Genomic DNA, 22,050 nt, shown 5'->3' on the forward strand with positions numbered 1-22,050 from the left:
GCCAGCAATTTTTCTCCCTTAATGGAATCGAAAATAATAAGCATCATAAATTAGATCTTTCATTTGAACATACCATTCATGTCACTGTTTAGTTGACAGCAATTTTTATTATGGTTCAGAAAATCATACTGCGCTTTAGAATTTAATTTTCAATTTCATAAAATATGGTAAAAGCCTGTATCAATTTTTAAGGTTATTCATACTTACTAAACTGTTGATAATTATTCATGTAGAACTCAGAAGAATTAACATATATAAATATATTTATGTATTAAGCTAACATTTAATATATTGCAACATTTACACGTGCTAAACATTCAGTTCAGAAAGAAGCTGACAGTTAATAAATATTGAGCACTTACTATTCTGTGCTCCCTGTGTGTCCCAGACTTGATCCTCATGTGACCCTGAAAGATAAATGTTATATGTATCACCATTCTGTACATTTGACAATTGAGAAATAAGGACATCAAGAATTTTCAAAATGATTTACTATGCAGCTATTGACATATGGGTGCAATTTCTCATCTTGCCATGAAAGGTATCTGCAAAACACTCTCACCCTCAACCTAGGTCCTGCTTCAGCATCGTGTATCTCAAAGTACCGCGTCTCTTCAGCACTCTCCCTGCCTTCCTTCCCCTAAGTCCTGTGCTTTGGTGCAATACACCAAATAAGTCCAACTCTCATTTTGTGTTTCCTCTTTCTGTTCTTGTTTTTGTTTCTTATGTTCTGCCTACAAGTGAGACCATCTCATATTCATCCTTCTCTTTTTGGGTTATCTCACTCAACAGGACTTGTAGCTCCATCCAAGAGGAGGTAACCTCATCATTCTTAACAGCCGAGTAGCATTTCAATCTGTATATATAATGTATCTTTGTGAGCCACTCATCTGTTATTGGACACAAGGGCCAACAGACATATGAAACAATACTCAAAGTCACTGATTATCAGAAAAATGCAATTCAAAACAACAATGCAATACCACTTCACTCCTCTGAGAATGCCATACAGCAGGAAGGATGCTAACAACAAATGTTGGAGAGGTTTCAAGAGTAAAAGAAGTCTTCACTGCTGGTGGGAATATAAATTGGTTCAACCTTTCTGGACAGCAGTCTAAAAAACTCTCAAAATGATAGGAATGGACTTAACCTATGTGGTTAAAATATTTTTTCAAAGACACAAATAAGTGTTGACCATGATGCAGACCCAAGTAATCTGATTTAAGAGCTCTTGATCCTATGTAGAGACTTTAATTCCAAGTGAATGCTTATGGCTGCAAGTTTCATTCTATTGATAATGAGTACACATAAGTAAATATTGATAATTCTGAATAGAAAGACTATTGTCATAACAGAACTTGATGGAAAGTACAACAAATACACAAAAGAGGAGTTGCTTAAATCAATTTGTCAAAACACCTTGTGTATCATTATGTAATTAGTGTATCTCTCACTAATAGTCTGTAAGCTCACTGAAAGGCAGGCAATTTACCTGTTGACCTTACTTGTTTTCATTTTGCCTCAGGGAGTACAGTAGTTTAAATAGAAATACTATTTAAGTATTTAATGAGTATTTGAATATCCAATGATAATTCTGTGTCATTTTGCAAAGCCATTTCACTATTTTCATTGCGCATATATCCATCAATTTCAATGCTTGTAATTCATCCTAAATAAAAATTAAACCACATTGACTGTAATATTTCTTTCTCAGGTGTTGTTTTGACTAAATGTGTTACTTTGGTAGTAGGCAGAATAATTTCCATTCTCCTATACAGAGGTCCATGTCTTAATACCTGGAACTTCTAAGTAAGTTAGGTTATGAGGTGCAGGGAGATTAAGGTTGCAAATGAACATGGTAACTAATCACCCGATCTTAAAATAGGGAGATTATTTTAGATTATCCAGAGCCCAATATAATCACAAGGATTATTAAAAGTGAGAGGCAGAAGAGTCAGAGATGTGATGAAATAACAAGTTGTAGTGACGTGATGTGAGAATGAGTCCATTAACCATTTGCTGACTTGAAGCTGGAAGGAGAGCTATAAACCAAAGGATGTAAGAGACCTCCAGAAATAAGGCAGGGGAAAACATGGGAGACGCTTTCTTTTCTAGAACCTCTAGAGGAGACTACAGGTCTCTTACCATATTTTTTTCTTTCTGGGGGTTACTGGATCATAGCACAGTTGTTGATACATGGGCACAATCTCTCATCTCCCTGTTAGAGGTGTCTGCAAAACCTTCTCTTGCCCAATTTAGGCCCTTTTCTGACCTCATATACCAGGGCGTTAGCTTCCTGAGGCCCTGCCAGGCTTCCAACCTATCAAATGTAATAAACTGGTGTTACTATAAGCCACTGAACTTGTAATATATTACATCAGTACTAAGTACCTAATAACAGGGTAGGAAAAATTATGATTGATAATTTTGTACAAAATAAATGGTTACTAGATTTGTGAACTTAATTACAAAAAAAAGAGGGGAACTAATTACCAATTTGAATTTAATTTTGTCTTATTCTAAAAGGTACTGCTTCAAATGATAACATAACATCAGCAAACTATAGGTACACAAGTGAATCATTTTATAAATAAAACATGTGAGCAGTAATTTAGTTTCGTTTAGTATGTGCACATTATGTTACTATTTATTTATTTTTTTTTACTTTTCTCACTTCATCCAAGGACCAGTAAAATTTTATACAACACTGTTCTATAATCAAGCATCTGGGAACCCCCATGTTAACAGCGTTTTGTTGATTTTAATGTATGAATTTGAGAAGCCTCTAAAAATAAAGATTTGCATAACAGTAATTTAAAAATCCTTCTATTATAAATTCTTAGTTGAGAATCCTCACAAGTTCAGAGTTAGGACATGAAAGATTACTTTTGTCACTTAAAAAAATTTTTTTTCCTTCCTTTTTTTTTTTTTTTTTTGCCATACACTTAGAATGTATGGAGAGATAGCATAATGGTTGTGCAAAGAGGCTCTTATGCCTGAGGCTCCAAAGTCCCAGGTTCAGTCCCCCACACCAACATAAACTAAACAGTGCTCTGGTAGAAAAAAAAAATGCTGCTTGGAGTTTGCTTCTCTGTTCTTCTTTTTCAACTTCTGTTTATGAGTGGGATCATACCATCACATCAAATCGATGGGATTTACAGGTAACAATATTTATACACTTTTCCCATATTTGGGAACTACTCTCTTCCCTGATCCAGCTTTCTGGTCCTTTTTCCAGCCATGACATCATCTCCCCAGACAATAACTTAGATCCACCTGCATATCAGATTTCAGGATCGGGAAAACAAGCAAATAAAAACCAGTATAGTGGTTTGGGAGGTGGCACAATGGATAAAGCACTGGACTCTCAAGCTTGAGGTCTTGAGTTTGAGCCCCAGCAGCATATGTACCAGAGTGATGTCTGGTTCTTTCTCTCTCTCCTCCTGTCTTTCTCATTAAACAAATAAAATCTTAAAAAAAAAAAAAAGAAAACCTAGTATAGCCACAGGCCCTTTGGAATATAACTAAAATATGCCTACTAGCTATCTACAAAATGGAGGACCTCCCTCCACAACTCTTCATCTGCACTACTCCAGCCTTTAGGTTCATGATTAGTCAACAATTTGTTTGGCTCTATATGTTAACTCTCTTTTCAGCCACCAGGTTCCAGATGCCAGCATGATGCCAACCAGACTTCCTGGACACCAATGTGTCCTGGAGCTCTGATTCCCCAGAACCCCACCCCACTAGGGAAAGAGAGAGACAGGCTGGGAGTCTGGATCAACCTGCCAACACCCATGTTCAGCGGGGAAGCAATTACAGAGGCCAGACCTTCCACCTTCTGCACCCCACAATGACCCTAGGTCCATATTCCCAGAGGATTAAAGAATAGGAAAGCTATCAGGGGAGGGGATGGGATACGGAGTTCTGGTGGTGGGAACTGTGTGGAGTTGTACCCCTCTTATCCTATGGTTTTGTCAGTGTTCCCTTTTTATAAATAAAATTTAAAAAAATCCAAAATGTCCTAGAACATTCTATATTAGTTTCCTATACCTGTGTAGCAGATTACCATAAACTTGGAGTCTTAAAATGACGTTTATTCTCATATAGTTCTGGAAGTCAGGGGTCTGAATTCACTTTCACTAGGCTAAGATATTAGTAGAGTCACACTTCCTCCAGAACCTCTGAGGGGAAAAAAGTGTTTGCCCCTTCTAGAATGAATTCCTTGGTTCACAGCCTCAGCCTCCTCCAAAGTCAGCAGTACGGTTCTACAATTTGCTCCTCCTGAGCTCTCTTTTCTGTCAAATCTCCCTCCATTTCCCTCTTCTGAGGATATTCATAATCACATTTAACATCCACCTATGTGCCCAGGATAACCCTCCCATCTCAAATTCCTTAATTTAATCAAACCAATGTCTCCTTTGCCATAAAAGTAACATTTGCAGACTGTAGGGACTAGAGTTTGGATATATTTGGGAGCCATTATTCAGCCTCTCACATATACTTGGCTTATATACATATTGCATAGCTGCTTAAGTGGGAAAATTTCTCATATAAAACTCTTTTAGATTACTCCTGAAATCTGGGACATATTCTAGGATGTCTCCATCTTAGAAAGCCAGGCCTATATGATTGCCAAAGCAAAGGGGGTCGTAACAATTTAGCAGTTTTGATTAGCAACTGGTATCATGTGGAAAATGTCTGCTGAACAAAATCTTCTTCTTGGTAGAAAATATGTCAACTACTTGTGAACATTCCATGTTGATTTTGGAATGTTCTCGGAAAACTGGGTGCAGGAAGGACACTCTGCTAGAGCAGAAGAGCCTACACCTCTCAACAGCTGTTCTGGCAGCCCCTCTCCCTTTCAGCAGCATTTTACCCCAAGATCAGCTGGTGCTAAAGCATACAGAAATATAATCTAAAAGTGCTCTGGGGGCCTCTTCTTCCCGTCTACTGAATCACTACTGCACAAATGGAGGGTCAGTCATATACTGTTGGGGAAAAGAAAAACAATAAAAGCAGCTGGTAAACCCTGTCCTAGGTCTAAAGGCAGCTGTGCTGTTCTGGCCTGTCCTGGAGCTGCTGAGTCTTAGTGAACAGACCCAGTCTGGAAAAGAGAAATTTCCCATGAGTGGTTATTCCACTTCCGATTATCTTGTCCATCTCCAAAACTCTCTCCCTTTACACTGCCTGAACTAGAAGACGCTTTGAAGAGGGTTAAACCAGGAACAGCTGCTGGCTATGATAACATCACCCCAGAACTCATTCTTAACCTGGGTCCCGCAGCAAAGAAGTGGCTCACTACATTCCTGACCCACATCTTGGAATCTGAGTCTATGCCCAAAGTTTGGCGTCGTGCGAAGATTATAGCGGTTTTGAAACCAAAGAAAGACCCAACACTGGCCGCCCGCTATAGACCAATTTCTCTCCTCTCCGTGTGTTACAAACTCCTTGAGAGGCTGCTTCTGTCACGTATTTCTCATCTTACAGAGAAATTCCTATCACCCACCCAAGCTGGTTTCCACCTAGGAAGATCTACCTGCGAACAAGTCCTGGCCCTCTCAACTTACATTAAATGGATTCCAGAAGAATTTAAAGATGGGTGCTGTCTTTGTTGATCTCACAGCAGCCTATGACATGGTCTGGCACTGTGGTCTCCTAGTCAAGATCTCAAGATGCCTGCCTCCATGGGTGGCCAACACTATATCGTTTCTTCTCCAAAACAGAAGATTCTGGGTGCATCTGGGTGACAAGTCTAGCAGATGGAGACTTGTCTCAAGTGGCCTCCCCCAGGGCTCTGTTCTGGCTCCTACGCTATTTAATATTTACATCAATGACCTCCCAGAAACTTCTTCAAGGAAGTTCATCTACGCCGATGACATCTGCTGTGCAACTCAGGCATCAAAGTTCGACATCCTCAAGGAAACACTCACGAAAGACATGTCTCTGATATCTGATTACTGTAAAAAATGGCGACTAATCCCTAGCACTGCAAAAACGGTGTCATCTGTTTTCCATCTACACCATGCCTCGGCCTCGCGTGAGCTTAATGTGCAGCTTGGCGATACGAGAATCCGGCATGAAGCCCAGCCAGTCTATCTTGGTGTTACTCTCGATCGCACCCTGTCATTTCACGAACATCTCATAAAAACTGCAGCAAAGGTGGGCGCGAGGAATCACATCATTGCAAGCCTGGCCAGCTCCTCATGGGGCGCGAGCGCTTCCACACTACGATCATCCTCTCTGGCATTATGCTATTCCACTGCAGAATACTGTGCCCCAGGATGGTTCCGTAGCCCCCATGTCCACTTGGTCGACTCCAAATTATATTCCTCCATGAGGATCATTTCTGGAACCATCCGTTCCACCCCGGTTCCATGGCTGCCAGTTCTTAGCAACATCGCCCCGCCAGATATTTGTCGGGATGCGGCATCATCTAAGTTCATTTCCCACGTCTACGCTCGACCGGACCTGCCAATAGACGCGGATATCTTCGCCCACCCTGTCCAACACTTGACGTCTCGTCACCCAATCTGGTCCCCTACGCCTACACTGAACTTCTCTGTTCCAGACTTGTGGAAACAGAGTTGGCAGTCAGCTGAGGTAAAGAACAAACACCTCATCACAGACCCCTGCGAGCGTCAACCCGGCTTTGACCTAGCACATTATGATTGGGCCCTCCTCAATCGCTATCGAACAGGCCATGGCCAGTACGCCGCTATGTTCCATCGCTGGGGAGCCAGAGACGACCCGAACTGCCCCTGCGGCTACAGACAGACTATGACCCACATAGTCAACGACTGCCACCTCTCCAGATTTAAAGGAGGTCTCAAAACTTTACATCAGGCTCAACCTGATGCTGTTGACTGGCTACGGAAGAAAGGCAAACGCTAGAAGAAGAAGAGAACAGTATCTAAGTTACTCAGACCCACCCAGTGCCCAACCAACTGCCAAAGAAGAACAGGGTGTATAGGTCTTTATTTCTTTAAGGGTCAGTTCCTAAAACATATGACAAGTATCCTGTCTGCTTGGAAACGGATTTTCTTGATCAGTGATTTCAGACTCATCTGAAGGCATTACAGGATCTCACACGTAGGTTGTATGGGTAGATGGAGTAGACAAAACAGATCCCACTCTGTGTCACTTACCTATATTTTATGCAAAGTGATATATTTTTATTTTTAACTATTTTACCTACTGCAGTTCTGAGGGTTTTTTATAATTTATTTCTTTATTAGGGAATTAATGTTTTACATTCAACAGTAAATACAATAGTTTGTACATGCGTAACATTCCCCAGATTCCCATTTAACAATACAACCCCCACTATGTCATTCATCATCTTTCATGGACCTGTATTCTCCCCACCCACCCCAGAGTCTTTTACTTTGGTGCAATACGCCAATTCCATTTCAGGTTCGACTTGTGTTTTCTTTTCTAATCTTGTTTTTCAACTTCGACCTGAGAGTGAGATCATCCCATATTCATCCTTCTGTTTCTGACTTATTTCACTCAACATGATTTTTTAGTTCTGAGGTATTTTTTTAATGAATACTTTAAAAACTTCAAACTTTTATTTTATTAATGATCTAGGTGAAGGAAAGAGAAGTAGATCATCACTCTTAGCACATATGGTGCTAGGCTTAAACTCAGGACCTCATACTGAGCCCACCACACTGTACTGCCTCTCAGACTGTTTTTTTAAAAATGTAAAAAACAAAAAGAGAATGTTACCTAGTTCATTTAGGCTACTGTAACAGTATGCCATAGATTGGATGATTGGAAAGCAACAGAATTAGTTCTCACGGTTTTGAAAGTTGGGAAGTTTGAGATCAAGCTGCTGGAAGATTTGGTGTTTACTTAACTGCAATAAATTGTGTATGTGTGTGTGTGTGTGTGTGTGTGACACCTGTGTATTCACTCCTGCAGAATTTCATCACTTCCGGAAGACTGATTTTTTTGAGAGAAAGATAGGTAGAGAAGAGGAGGAGGAGAAGGAGGAAGTGGTGGGAGGGGAGGAGGAGAGACACTTCAGCAGTGCTCTATAGCTTGGAAACTTTCCCTTTTTGTGGTGCTTCTATGTGGTGTTCAGGGGATCAAAACAGAGTCCTTAACCATGGCAGAGTGTGCAAGCTAGTGCATGAGCTTTCAGTCCCCAAATAATTCTTAAGCATTGAAAGTTAATGACTTACAGTTCCAACAGTAATTACTAATAGACATCTTATGATGCCTACAAACATTTTCAGAAGCAAATAAAACCTTCATGATAAATATACTCCATTTTCTAGGCATAGAGTTTCAATAGTATGAAAATGTCAATTTTCTCACAAGTTATTCTATACATGCTGTGCAATTCCATTTAAAGTCTTGGCTGGGCTGTTACTTTGCTACTGAACTTATGTGTGATTGAACCAAGAAGAACTAGAAAACATGAACAGACTAATCACAACCAAAGAAATTGACACAGTTATCAAGAACCTTCTCAACAATAAAAGAGCAGGCCCAGATGTTTTTACAAATGAATTCTATAGAACCTTAAAAGAAAAGTTAATACCTATACTTTTTAAGCTCTTCCAAAGTAATGAAGACTCAGGAACATTCCTTTCCACCTTCTATGAAGCTAACATCACTGTGATATCAAAAGCAGACAGGGACACAACAAAAAAATAAAACTATAAACCATTATCTCTGATGAACACAGATGCTAAGATATTGAACAAAATTCTAGCCAACCGAAGGGTAGGGGCTGGTAACATAATGGTTATTCAAAGAGTCTCTCATGTCTGAGGCTCCAAAATCCCAAATTCAATCCCTTGCTCCACCATAAACCAGACCTGAGCAGTGCTCTGGCAAAAAAAAAAAAAAAAAAAAAAAATCTAGCCAACAAAATACAGCAGTATATTAAAAGGATGGTTTATTATGACCAAGTAGGATTTATCCCAGGGATGCAAGGCTATTTCAGTATATTTAAATCAATCAATCAATCAATCAGTGTGCTCCACCACATTAAAAAAAGAAAAACCCAAAACCATATGATTATCTCAAAAGATGCAGAGAAAGCCTCTGACAAAATCCTTTCATGATTAAAACACTGCAAAAATGGGACTAAATGGGAAATCCATTACCCTAGTGAAGTCTATATACAGCAAACCTACAGCCGACATAATATTCAATGGCAAGAAACTGGAAACATTTCCAGTTAGATAACGTTCTAGACAGGGCTGCCCACTATCATTGTTACTGTTCCATATAGTGCTGGAAATTCTTGCCATAGCAATCAGGCAGGAGCAACGAATTAAAGGGATACAGATTGGAAAAGAAGTCAAAGTGTCACTATTTGCAAATGATACAATAGTATACATAGAAAAACCCAGAGAATCCAGCAAGAAATTCCTGGAAATTATTAGGCAATATAGTCGGGCTACAAAATTACAAAAATTAGTGAAATTCCTTTATGCAAACACTAAGTCAAAAGAAGAAATCCAGAAGTCAGTTCCATTCACAATGAAGAATCTAGGAATAAACTTAACAAAAGAAGTGAAAGACTTGCATACTGAAAACTATGAGTCATTATCCAAGGAAATAATAGAAAGAAGTGGAAAAAGAAAGAAGTGGAAAGATATATTATATTCATGGATTGGAAGAACTGACAATCAAAATAAGTATTCAATTCAGTGTCATACACAAATTTAATTCAGTCTCTATCATGGTCCCACCATTTTTTTTTTTTTAAAGAGAATAGACCAAAAGCTACAAACAGTTATCTGAAACTAGAAAATACCTAGATTGCTAAATTAAACTTGAGAAAAAAAAAGAACAGGTGGTTTGGGAGGTGGTACAGTGGATAAAATACTAGACTCTTAAGCATGAGGTCTTAAGTTCAATCCCCAGCAGCACATGTATCAGAGTGATATCTGGTTATTTCTCTCTCTCTCTCTCTTCTTCTCTTCCTATCTCTCTCATAAACAAATAAATAAATAAATAATATTTTTTAAAAATAAGAAGAACAGAACTGGAGGTATCATGATCCCAGATCTCAAATTATATTATGGAGCTATTGTAATCAAAACTGCCTGGTACTGGACCATTTCACAGAGTATAGATACATTAAAAGATCATGTTATGCAATTTAAATAATATAAACTTTCTACCTGTCAATTATATCTTAATAAAGCTGAAAAAATAAGAGAAATTTTATATATGTACCAATAACTGTATTTACTATGCATCCCCCAATAAAAAAATGAAAGAGAAAAAAAAAGAACTTGTGTGTGGATAACTTGAAGGGCTGTGTACACTGCTGTATTTATTGCAGAGTTATTCATAGTAGTCAAGATATGGGAACAATCTAAATGGTCATTGATAGAGAAAAGAATAATACAAATAGACTGGAATTGTATCCAGTCTTAACAATAGAAGAAAATCCTACTTATTATGACAACAAAGATAAACCTGGTGGGCATTACGCTAAGTGAAATAAGCTAGACAAGGAACAAATGCTGCATGATTTTATTTGGGAAATCTAAATTTGATTCTTGAAAGAAAAAACAGGATGTTATCAGGAACTAAGAGGAGGGGAGATGGGGAGATGTTGCAAAAAGAAGTAATCAAATGATCAGTTATGCAATTATTGGCAATAGCCAAGACATGGGGAAAAAAAACCTAAATGAGGTGGAGGGTAGATAGCATAATGGTTATGTAAACAGATTCTCATGTCTGAGATCCCAAAGACCCAGGTTCAAAGCCCTGCACCACCATAAGCCAGAGCTGAGCAGTGTTCTGGTAATATCCTATGTTTTTCCTTAGGATGTATCCTAAGGAACCAAACATATTCATCCAAAAAGATCTGTGTATACCTATGTTCATAGCAGCACAATTTGTAATAGCCAAAACCTAGAAGCAACCCAGGTATCCAACAACAGGTGAATAGATGGAATACTACTCAGCTACTAAAAATGTTAATTTTACCATTTTCAATCCATCTTGGATGGCGCTAGAAGGAATCATATTAAGTGAGCTAAGTCAGAACTAGATGGATGAATACGGGATGATCTCACTCATAGGCAGAAGCTGAGAAACAAGATCAGGAGGGAAAACACTCAGCAGAACATGGACTGGAGTTGGTGGATTGCACCAAAGTAAAAGACTCTGGGGTTGGGGTGGGGGGTGGGTTCAGGTCCTGGAACATGATGGCAGAGGACCTAGTGAGCGCTGTATTGTTATGTGTAAAACTGGGAAATTTTATGCATGTACAAAGTATTATATTTAATGACGACTATAAAACATTAACCCCTCAATAAAGAAATTAAAATTTAAAAATCTAAACGAGCATTCTCAGATTGCTGGACAAGGGATTGTGGTGCTTACACTCCACAGAATACTACTCTACTCTTCCAAGAAGTTGGAATCTTGCCTTTTGCAAGAAACAGGGTTGAAATTTGAGGCGATAATGCTCAGTGAAGTAAATCAGAAAGTGAAAGACAAAGACAGTGTCGTTCTCTCATGTATGGACTGTAAATGAAAAAGCAAACAAACGAATCACATTGCAAACAATTCTTAGACGTTGCACAAATAAATATGATGGCTACCAGATTGGAAGAAGGGAAGGTAGGTGAAAGGAAAGAGCTGACTTGTGCTAATCTGGTGATTTAAATGCCACTAGGACACTACTGGTAACACAAGACTTAGACACATATAGATAGAGCTGTGACTCTCAAAGCCTGAAATTTACACAGTGTCATAAGTCAAAGATGAATCAGTGAAAGCTTTTAATGGTGTCAGGAAAGCAGGAATGAAGAATAGAAATGCAGAGGACCAGAATGTAGCTCACCCATAATAGCACATGTTTTTCATGCATGAGGGCCTGGGTTTGAGCTATGGTATCACATGGGAGAGCCATGAAGGGTACTCCGTGGATGGTGGACTAGAGCTATGGTGCCTTTCCTTTCTGACTCTCTCTCTCTCCCTCTCAGATTTCTCTCAAAGAAATAAAGAATGAAAACACCGAACCTGTGAGACTGCTCAGTAGTGACACCACACATGTGGGAGGCCTCGGGTTCCCTTCCTGGCAACACATAACAGAGAAGAGGAAGGGTGGAAGGCACCTTTGTGAGGTGATGAATTTGTAACTTCAAAAAATGTTATTTTTATTTATTTATTGGATAGAGATAGTCAGAAATTGAGAGGGAAGGAGGAGAGAGGGAGAGAGGCAGAGAGACATCTACAGCCCTGCTTCAACACTCACAAAACTTTTCCCCCTGCAGGTGGGGACCAGGGCACAGACCTGGGTCCCTTGTGCATTGTAACATGTGCTCAACCAGGTGCGCCACTCCCTGGCCCTGAGGTGATGAATTTGCTAATTAGCTTGCTCAGGTGACCATTTCTTCACAATGCATAGATACATCAAAATCTCCGTCACACACTTTAAACATAGAAACTTTCTACTTGCCAATTGTCTTAACAAAGCTGAAAAAACATGAAGAAAAAAAAAAATCCAGAAGGCTGAAAGGCACTTGTGAAATGAACAAAGTGAAGAGATGCACTCTACCAAATATAAGACTAACAGCGACTTGAAGGCAGTTTTGTGTCAGCACAGGGATAGACAAATAGCCCGTTTGGACATTAATCGAGCAAAACATGAAGAAGTTGGCAGTCCACATCACTGGAATGAAAATAAACGTCAGTAAGTAGATCCAGAGCCATTTAATAAAAAAGTCAAAGCCCTAAGGACAACAACTAAACACAGTTGTCTACTGCACAGTAGTAATGATCAGCTTTCACATGTGAAAATTTTGACCCCATTCCCATCTGATGCACAAAATTCAGATCTGGAGAGTGTCGTGCTGCGCCGTGGAGAAGAGAGAGAGGAGGTCCGGAGCAAAGAGGAAACACAAATCTTTATTTGCGCTGGCACCTAGAGTTGGGTGAGAGAGAAACAGGTTGGGCCACGTGGAGGTAGCGAAAATGGCCGCCTCACCTTTCCTGTGTCTAACCACCGAAATGAAAAGCCGGCAAGTGAGAGAGGTGCGGAAGAAGAAGGGCTTTTATGGGAATAGCTCTCCCGAGAATGGGAAGGGGGAGGAGTAACCAGAGCACTCCAAATATCGCAGGGAATAGACAATGCCCTGAGGGCACAACATGGTAGATGTGACTGCCTCTGCACAATTTCCCAGCAGGAGAGAATAAATACCTCAACATGAAAGCAAACTTTATAGAAGTGTACTTATAAACAAACATGAAAACTTTTCTTTTATCAAAAGACACACACAAATTAAACAGGTAATCAAACCATTGAGAATGCATTTGCAACACCTATTAATGAATAATTACTTGCTGTAGCATCTAGAGCTCACTAAAGTCAACAGGACAATGACAAACGACTCAATAGATAAATGGACTAGAATGGTGAGCAGGCAATTCACAAAGGAGGAAACAGAAATGACTAATAAATAAGTGAAAAATCTGCTCTCCCACTAAAAGTCATGCTCCATATCACATAGCTGGAAAATGGAGCCATGAAATCTAAGACCTATTCCTTACCTTTCCACTTCCTCCCTCCTACCTTTCCACCCTTCTCTCTCCTCCCTTACTTCCTCCTCCTTTCCTCCTTTTCTTCCTTCCTTCCTTCCTTCCTTCCTTCCTTTCTTTCTTTCTTTCTTTCTTTCTTTCTTTCTCTTTCTCTTTTTACATGTTTTCCTCACCAGGGTCATTATAGGGGCACCATGACTCCTCTGCTCCTTTTAGGTGGCATCATCATCATCATCATCATTGTTACATACAGAGTGAGAGACAGACAGAGAAATAGAGTTAGAGAGAAACAGATGAAGATACAGCTTCAAGCCCCGGCACCACTTGGAAGATGCTGTGGAAGCAGAGGAAATTTTGATGGTTTGGTATCTCCCTATGACTCTAAATGAAAAGGTTGCCTGAGGAGAGTACACACATGACCATGTTCTTGGAAGACCTTGGCTCAAGGACCCTACCTTCAGGGGAGAAGTTTTATGAGCAGTGCTGCAGGCATCTCTCTCTCTCTCTCTCTCTCTCTCTGTTTGTCTCCCTCTTTCTCATCCTGTATCTATAAAACAAAATGGGAAAAAAAAAGCCACTGGGAGTGGGGGAGTCACTGTGCAGGCAGCTAGTCCCAGAGGTAACCCTGGAGGCAAATAAATATTAATAAAAGAAAAGAAAAAGTTGCCAGAAGTGGTGAAATTGTGCATGTGTGAAGTCCCTGTCACCTAAATAAATAAATAAATATGGCAGTCCGGGAGGTGGCGCAGTGGCTAAAACATTGGACTCTCAAGTGTGAGGTTCTGAGTTCAAACCCCTGCAGCACATGTGCCAGAATGATGTCTGGTTCTTTCTCTCTCTCCTCCTATCTTTCTCATGAGTAAATAAATAAAATCTTAAAAAAAAATCAAACATATTTAAAATAGATAAATAAAATTATTGAAAGAGATGGGTGTGGGGAAACACTATTACACATAATAAAGCAGTAATCAACAACAGCTGCATTTATTGCATGTGAATAATGATAACATTTCTTAGTGATATCTCAATACTGAAGTCCCAGGAGTACAGTCCCAGAAAACTGGAAAACCCTGATTTTGAATTATCATAGCAAAAACCCATTTCTTCCATTGCCTACTCTTAGTGTTCTATAATTCTCTCTTTTTTAAATCCAGATTTCTACCCCAAATAAACCATCTTTTTTTCACTTGATCCCATGGTAAAGCCGAATATTAACTGGAAACTTTCAGAATGTTATGAGTATTTCACAAAATTTCAGAAAGTCCTAATAGAACAAATATCTACTATAGTCAGGTGGTAGCGCAATGGGTTAAGCGCACATGCTGCAAAGCGCAAGGACCCGCAGAAGGGTCCTGGTTCAAGCTCCCAGCTCCCCACCCGCAGGGGAGTCTCTTCACAGGCGGTGCAGCAGGTCTGCAGGTGTCTATCTTTCTCTCCCCCTCTCTGTCTTCCCCTCCTCTCTCCATTTCTCTCTGTCCTATCCAACAATGACAACATCAGTAACAACAGCAACAATAAAAACAACAGGGGCAACAAAAGAGAAAATAAATAAATATAAAAAAGAAAAAAAATTTAAAAATATCTACTATAACTTTTATTAACAACGCTAGCCTCCAAATCATCATACTCACAGTGCTAAGAACACAAATACAAATATTATTCGGAAGAGCTATCATTTCGCTTTTCTGAGTAGTGCCACCCCACTGCAATTGTGGCTCCATGTTTCTCACTATAAATCTGTGTGTACATTTAACATATACCAGGTGTTACCATTTCACAGAGAAGCAAACTGAGATGGAAGATTTTTTTAAAAATATATATATATATATTTTATTTACTTATTTTAATGAGAGATACAAAGAGAGAGGAGAGACCAGAGCCCTGCTCAGCTCTGGCTTATGGTGGTGCTGGGGACTGGACTGAACCTGAGACCTTGGAGTCTCAGGCATGAAAGTCTCTTTGCATAATCATTATGCTGTCTTCCCTGCCTTGAGATAGAAGATTTTAAAGGGACGAATCCGTGCTTACTCCATAAGAGCGGACGCCTACATTTGAAACTAGTCAGCCCTCACAATGCTTCACATTTCATACGCATTAAACTTAGCTGCTGCTTTACCTGATAAAACCTAGCAAATGGAACTTCTGAAAGCAGATAGCATCCACTAGTAACAATTTTTGTGGTTGCTAATATTATAATTTAATGAAAATTATTAAGCCCCACCCATACTGATATAAAACACTGCATTCTCAGATTAAATTTAGTAAGTTTAAATGTTTGAAAAATCTCCCTCAAAAACATTGTGCTTGAGACAATTTGCACTTTGATGACTCAAGACACCTTGATGTTGGAGCTGAGATTCACTCTATTAAGAATTGCCCATGCTCTGATGATCCCTGCAGCTCTAATCCTAAAGATAGCTTCTATCAAAGTCCCATTCTCTATATACAATTTCACTTGAAATTTTCCAAGAAAATGTCCCATAATTACCTAAAAAAAGATGTAAAATGAAAATGAAGATCATTTCCCACAACACTCATCCACAAATCCCATTGCTGTCTCCTACCACTCTGGTTTTTCCTCTTATTTTTCTTAGCACAATTTGAAATGCAGTATTATTTATGCGTAACTTTTCCTCCACCATGAGAGTCCTCATTTCAAGAGGGCAGGAATCGTGCTTATTTTATTTGTACAATACTTTCAGTATATGTAGAACATGATGTGAATTATAATTGAAATTTAAAAAGCCCATTTGACAAGTGAGGGAATGAAAAAGCTAATTATACTTCTTTCCCCATCTCTATCTGAAGACTTGATAAGAAAACAGGGAGGGTGACAGTTTGCCTGTGTGTCGGGGACAGCAGTTCAATTTATCTTAAATAAAAAAAGGTTAAAACTTATATTAGATTTCCAGGCCTCCTGCAACAAAGTATCACAAACAACAACAATTTATGGTTTCTGATGGAGTCTGGAAGTTTGAGATCAAGGTGCTAGCAAGAGTTATTCCAGGATTCTGAGACTCTGACAGCTCCTTGACTTGTGGCAGTCTTAACTCCAATCTTCATATAGTGTGTGTGTGTGTGTGTGTGTATCCAAATTTTCCCTTTTTTAAGGGAATATTTATTTATTTTTCCTTTTGTTGCCCTTGTTGTTATTATTGTTGTAGTTATTATTGTTGTTATTGATGTCATCGTTGTTGGATAGGACAGAGAGAAATGGAGAGAGGAGAGGAAGACAGAGGGGGAGAGAAAGACAGACACCTGCAGACCAGCTTCACGCGACTCCCCTGCAGGTGGGGATCCTTACGCCTGTCCTTGAGCTTTGTGCCACGTGCGCTTAACCTGCTGCGCTACCGCCCAACTCCCCAAATTTTCCCTTTTTATAAGGACACTAGTGGGTGGCCAGGTGGTGGTGCACCAAGTCAATTATGCACATTATCAGGAGCAAGAACGTAGGTTTCAGTCTGTGGGCCCCACTTGCAGGGAGTAAGCTTCTATCTCTCCTTTTCCCTCAACTAACATTCTTTCTTTCTTTCTTTCTTTCTTTCTTTCTTTCTTTCTTTCTTTCTTTCTTTGTTTCTTTCTTTCTTTCTTTCTTTGTTTCTTTCTTTCTTTCTTTCTTTCTCCCTTTCTTTCTTTCTTTCTTTCTTTCTTTCTTTCTTTCTTTTTCTTCCCTTCTTTCTAACTTTTAAAATTATCTTCGTTTATTGGATAGAGACAGCCAGAAATCAAGAGGGAAGAAGGATATAGAGAGGTAGAGAGACAGAGAGACAGCAACAGCTCTACTTCACGACTCTGCAGGTGAGGGCTGGGGGCATGAACCTGGGTCCTTGCACACTATAACATGTGCGCTCAACCAGGTGTGCCACCACCAGCCCCTTCCTTCCAATTTCTATATGCCTTGTCAAAGGAAGCACATATTTATATCTCTAAGAAAGAAAAATGGTCATTGGGAGCGACAGATTTATGCTGTAGGCATTGAGTCACAGTAATAACTCTGGTGGCAAAATAAATAAATAAAGACAGACAGACAGACACCAGTCCTATTGGGTTAAGAACTCTAATTATAATGACATCCGCAATGATGCTATTTCCCCTACTTCCAAATAAACTCACATTCTGAGATAGCAGGGGTATAGACATTAATGTGAGAATTTGGTGGAAAGGACGCATTCAAGCCTTATCCAAGCCCTACCTGCATCCGGAAAGAGTGGCGAGCTGCTAAATGATGCTTACTGGTTTTCTTGTCTTTTTTTTAAAGCTATTCTATTTATTTATTATTTATTAGCCAGAGAATTTGAGAGGAAAATGGGAGGTGAGATAGATAGATAGACAGATGATAGAAAGAGAGAGAGAGAGGGAGTCGGACTGTAGCGCAGTGGGTTAAGTGCAGGTGGCACAAAGCACAAGGACCAGCGTAAGGATCCTGGTTCGAGCCCCTGGCTCCCCACCTGCAGGGGAGTCGCTTCACAAGCGGTGAAGCAGGTCTGCAGGTGTCTGTCTTTCTCTCCCTCTCTCTGTCTCCCCCCCCATTTCTCTCTGTCCTATTCAACAACAACAACAATAATAACTATAACAATAAAACAACAAGGGCAACAAAAGGGAATAAATAAATAAAATAAATATTAAAAACAAGAGAGAGAGAGAGAGCTGCAGTGCTTTACCACCTTGTGGTGTCCCTCTGCAGGTGGGGACCAGGGACTTGAACCCAGGTCTTTGCACATTGTAGCATGTGCACACAGCCAGATGCACCATCGTCTGGCTTTATTATTATTATTTTTCCTTCTGTTTTCTTTCTGTCAGCAAACTGGGATTTTCCAGTAGATATTTTTAAGCTATGTCCAGGTATAGTAAGAAATAGTATTTGAGGGGTGATAGCCTGAAAGGACACAGGTGAATTTTACACTGTTTAATGAATACAGTCTCCAAGTGGCTGCAAGATCTGGCCACCTGACCTTGTCAGCCTAGGGGACAGACCATTCTTCTTTTCACATGGTCCTCCATCCAAACTGGCCTAACCCTAAAACTCCAAGTGCCCCTAGGTGTTTTCCTGTTCAACTTTGGACAAACTGTTTTTTATGCTTAAAGCAAGAGCAAGAGTTACTTCCTGCAGAAATTTTCACTCGAGCTCTCTGGACTTGATCTGTTCTTTTGCTACTTTTCTTCAAATTCCCTCTCCTTCTGTAAGGAATTATGACACTGTAGTTATGTGATTCTTATCTGTTCCACCCGCAAGACAACAAATTCCACACAGATATAACTAGCACCCGTCTTAATGGCACTGCTTTAGCATGAAGCCTTGTGTAGAGTAGATGCTTTCTACATGTCTGTAGCCTGAGCCTGATTTTAAGGCCAGGGAGATACCCTAGTGGTTTACAAAACAGACTTTCATGCCTGAGGCTCGTAGGTTCCAGGTCCACTCCCTGACACTGTCATAAACCAGAACTGAGCAGTGGTCAAATCAGAATAATTTTTTAAAAGTGGTATAAAAAGTTATGATGGAGTGGGAAGCAAAAAAAAAAAAAGACAGAAAACAGGTTCAGAAAAATTTATGATTTTGTAATGGTGAATAGCAGATAGGGGAGATGTCAAACATAGCTCAGAGTCAAGTGACTGGGAAGGATGATACCAAGATAGAAATAAAACTAATGAAAATGAAGTTTGGAGTCCCATTTCTGACATTTTTAATGTAGGACTGATGACACTTAACTAGAAATATCTACTAGCTAGTTAGAGAAAGAAAGGTAGGCATACATTAGAAGTGACATATGGTGGTCTGGGAGGTGGCACAGTGGATAAAGCATTGGATTCTTAGCCATGAGGTCCCGAGGTCGATCCCTGGCAGCACATGTACCAGAGTGATGGCTGGTTCTTTCTCTCTCCTCCTATCTTTCTCATGAATAAATAAATTAATAAATTCTTTTAAAAAAGTGACATATGGGTCTCAGCTATGGCTGAGGAATGGAATGTTCTATTTCATTTGCTCTTCATATTCATTTTATATATGTGTGTAATTAACATTTATTAATGTAACCATGATCAATGTCAACAATTTGGACTGTACATATGAGCTGGTAAACTGGATATACCTAAGTAGAAATTGACTTGCATACTATGAAAATATAGACATGGTATAATACTTTGGAGGGTTGTTGGAAATGTGACATATGACTAACAATATGTCTCATCTTAAATTATTTCAGGAATTTTTTTCAAAGTAATTAATCAGGTATGTATAGAAAGAGTTCATACAGAAATCTCTTTTTGCAGATCAAACTATTGCCTGGCTCAGTTTCCTTTCAATATTTTATTAGGGGGGGGTTATTGTATTGAGTAATGTTTAAAATTCTAGCCATAACTTTACATGCTATTTAATGTAATGGTTATTATTATTTTTGTCGTCACTGTGGGGCTTCACTGCTTCAGGCTGACATTTTCAAATAGAAAGGCTGAGGCAGAGAGGCAGAGAGGCAGAAAGGCTGAGAGGCCACGAGGCTGAGAGAAAGACATTACAGCACCAAAGCTTTCTTCAGTGTAGTGGAGGCTGGGCTAGAACCTGACTTGTGCCCAAGACAAAGCAAAAACGCTATCCAAGTGACTGTCTTTCCAAGTATTTAGGCTACTTTAAACTCTACCATATCTTTGATCACAAACATATTAAGTTTTTGATTTATAACCTGATTATTTGTCCATTTTCATAAATTTTCTTCCTTCTTTCCTCCCTTCCTTCCTTTTTTCCTACCTCCTTTATTCCTCCCTTCCTTTCTCTCTCTCTCTTTTAAATTTTTATTTATAAAATGGAAACACTGACAAGACCATAGGATAAGAGGGGTACAACTCCACACAATCCCCACCATCAGAACTCCATATTCCATCCCCTCCCCTGATAGCTTCTCTATTCTTTATCCCTCTGGGAGTATGAACTATGGGTCATTATGAGGTGCAGAAGGTGGTGGAAGTTCTGGCTTCTGTAATTGCTTACCCGCTGAACATGGGCATTGGCAGGTGGATCCATACTCCCAGCCTGTCTCTCTTTTTTAATGATACAAGGGTTACCACTGGGGCTTGGTGCCAGCTCCAGTGATCATTTTTTTCTTTTTTTCCTTATTTCTAGTTTATTAGGCAAGGGAGGGAGAAATAATGAGGGAGAGAGAAAGATACCTGCAGACCTGCTTAACTGCTTATGAAGCTTTCCCACTGCAGGTGGGGAGTGGGCGTGTGATCCTGGGTCCTTGTGCCTGGTGAAGTGTGCACTCAGCCAGGGGTACCACCACCCTGTTACAAATTTTCTATTTTTTTTAAAAAAGTATGTAATCAATGTTTTTCAGTAAGTTTATTTGAAAGTGGTAATTAGATGTGAGCACAATGCCTCACTGCTATTCCTCTTTGAGACTCCTAATATCTACCAAATGGGCTTTCAAAAAGCTGAATTAATATATCTTTACTACTAGATTACACCATAGTATAGTGAGAGTAAATTACGGCGCGGTTTAAATCCATTTCTGACTAAATATAGGCAGGTCACTGCATCTGTTCAATGCTGAACAGACACTTGTTTGGGTCTTGAAAAAGGAAGAAAAGGAGACCACTACTGAGATTCCTAGTGAGATATATTTTAAAGTAAAGTCAATATAATAATGACTTCAATATATTTACGATTGATTAGCTTAAATTGCATGAGTATGTAGCCCACATATGAAGGTAAATTCTATCTTAGAAGTGTCTTGTTACTTTTCACTTGTGTTTTGCAGAGAGCCATATAATTTTTGATTGAAGCCATTTTAATTCTATGTCCTATGTGTGAGACAGCAGAATCGAAACTGTCACATCGTGAGGTACCTGATCCCCAGCTGTCATACTTACAGGACAGGATTCAGCAGTACTAACAGCTACCTTAAGAAACTATTCTGAGAGAATGTTTGCTCCCATGAGGACTCCAAATAAGTAAGCTAACACTCAAAGGTTATATGCAAGGAGTATTCTCCAACGAATACTTACCTGTTATTTCATCACAGGTGTTTTTATACTAAGGATACAGCTTACATTGGATTTGGTGCCCTAGAAACTATATAAACTACCTTTGCAGAGACAGATGAGAACACCATTTTTTTTAGAGCAGTGATCTATAGTGTTAAATTTTTTTTTTTTTGGGGGGGGACTTCTGGTAAAAATTTTGTTCTGAAATGGGAAAATGTAATTTAAAAGTCAGACAATTTCAGCCACCAAGTTTCAGATGCAATCAGGATGCCAACTTGACTGCCCTGGGCAGATGATCTTACCAATCTGTCCTGGAATTTTACTTCTCCAGAGCCCTGCCCCACTAGGGAAAGATAAAAACAGGCTAGAAGTATGGAGACCAGCCAACACTCATATCCAGCAGAGAAGCAATTACAAAAGCCAGACCTTCTACCTTCCGCACTTTGGGTCCATGCTCCCAGAGAGATAAATAGGAAAGCTTTCAATGGAGGGGATGGGATATGGTACTCTGTTGGTGGGAATTGTGTGACGTTTTACCCCTCTTATCCT

This window comes from Erinaceus europaeus, chromosome 18 (genome assembly GCF_950295315.1).
Source record: "Erinaceus europaeus chromosome 18, mEriEur2.1, whole genome shotgun sequence".
In the NCBI taxonomy this organism is placed as follows: Eukaryota; Metazoa; Chordata; class Mammalia; order Eulipotyphla; family Erinaceidae; genus Erinaceus; species Erinaceus europaeus.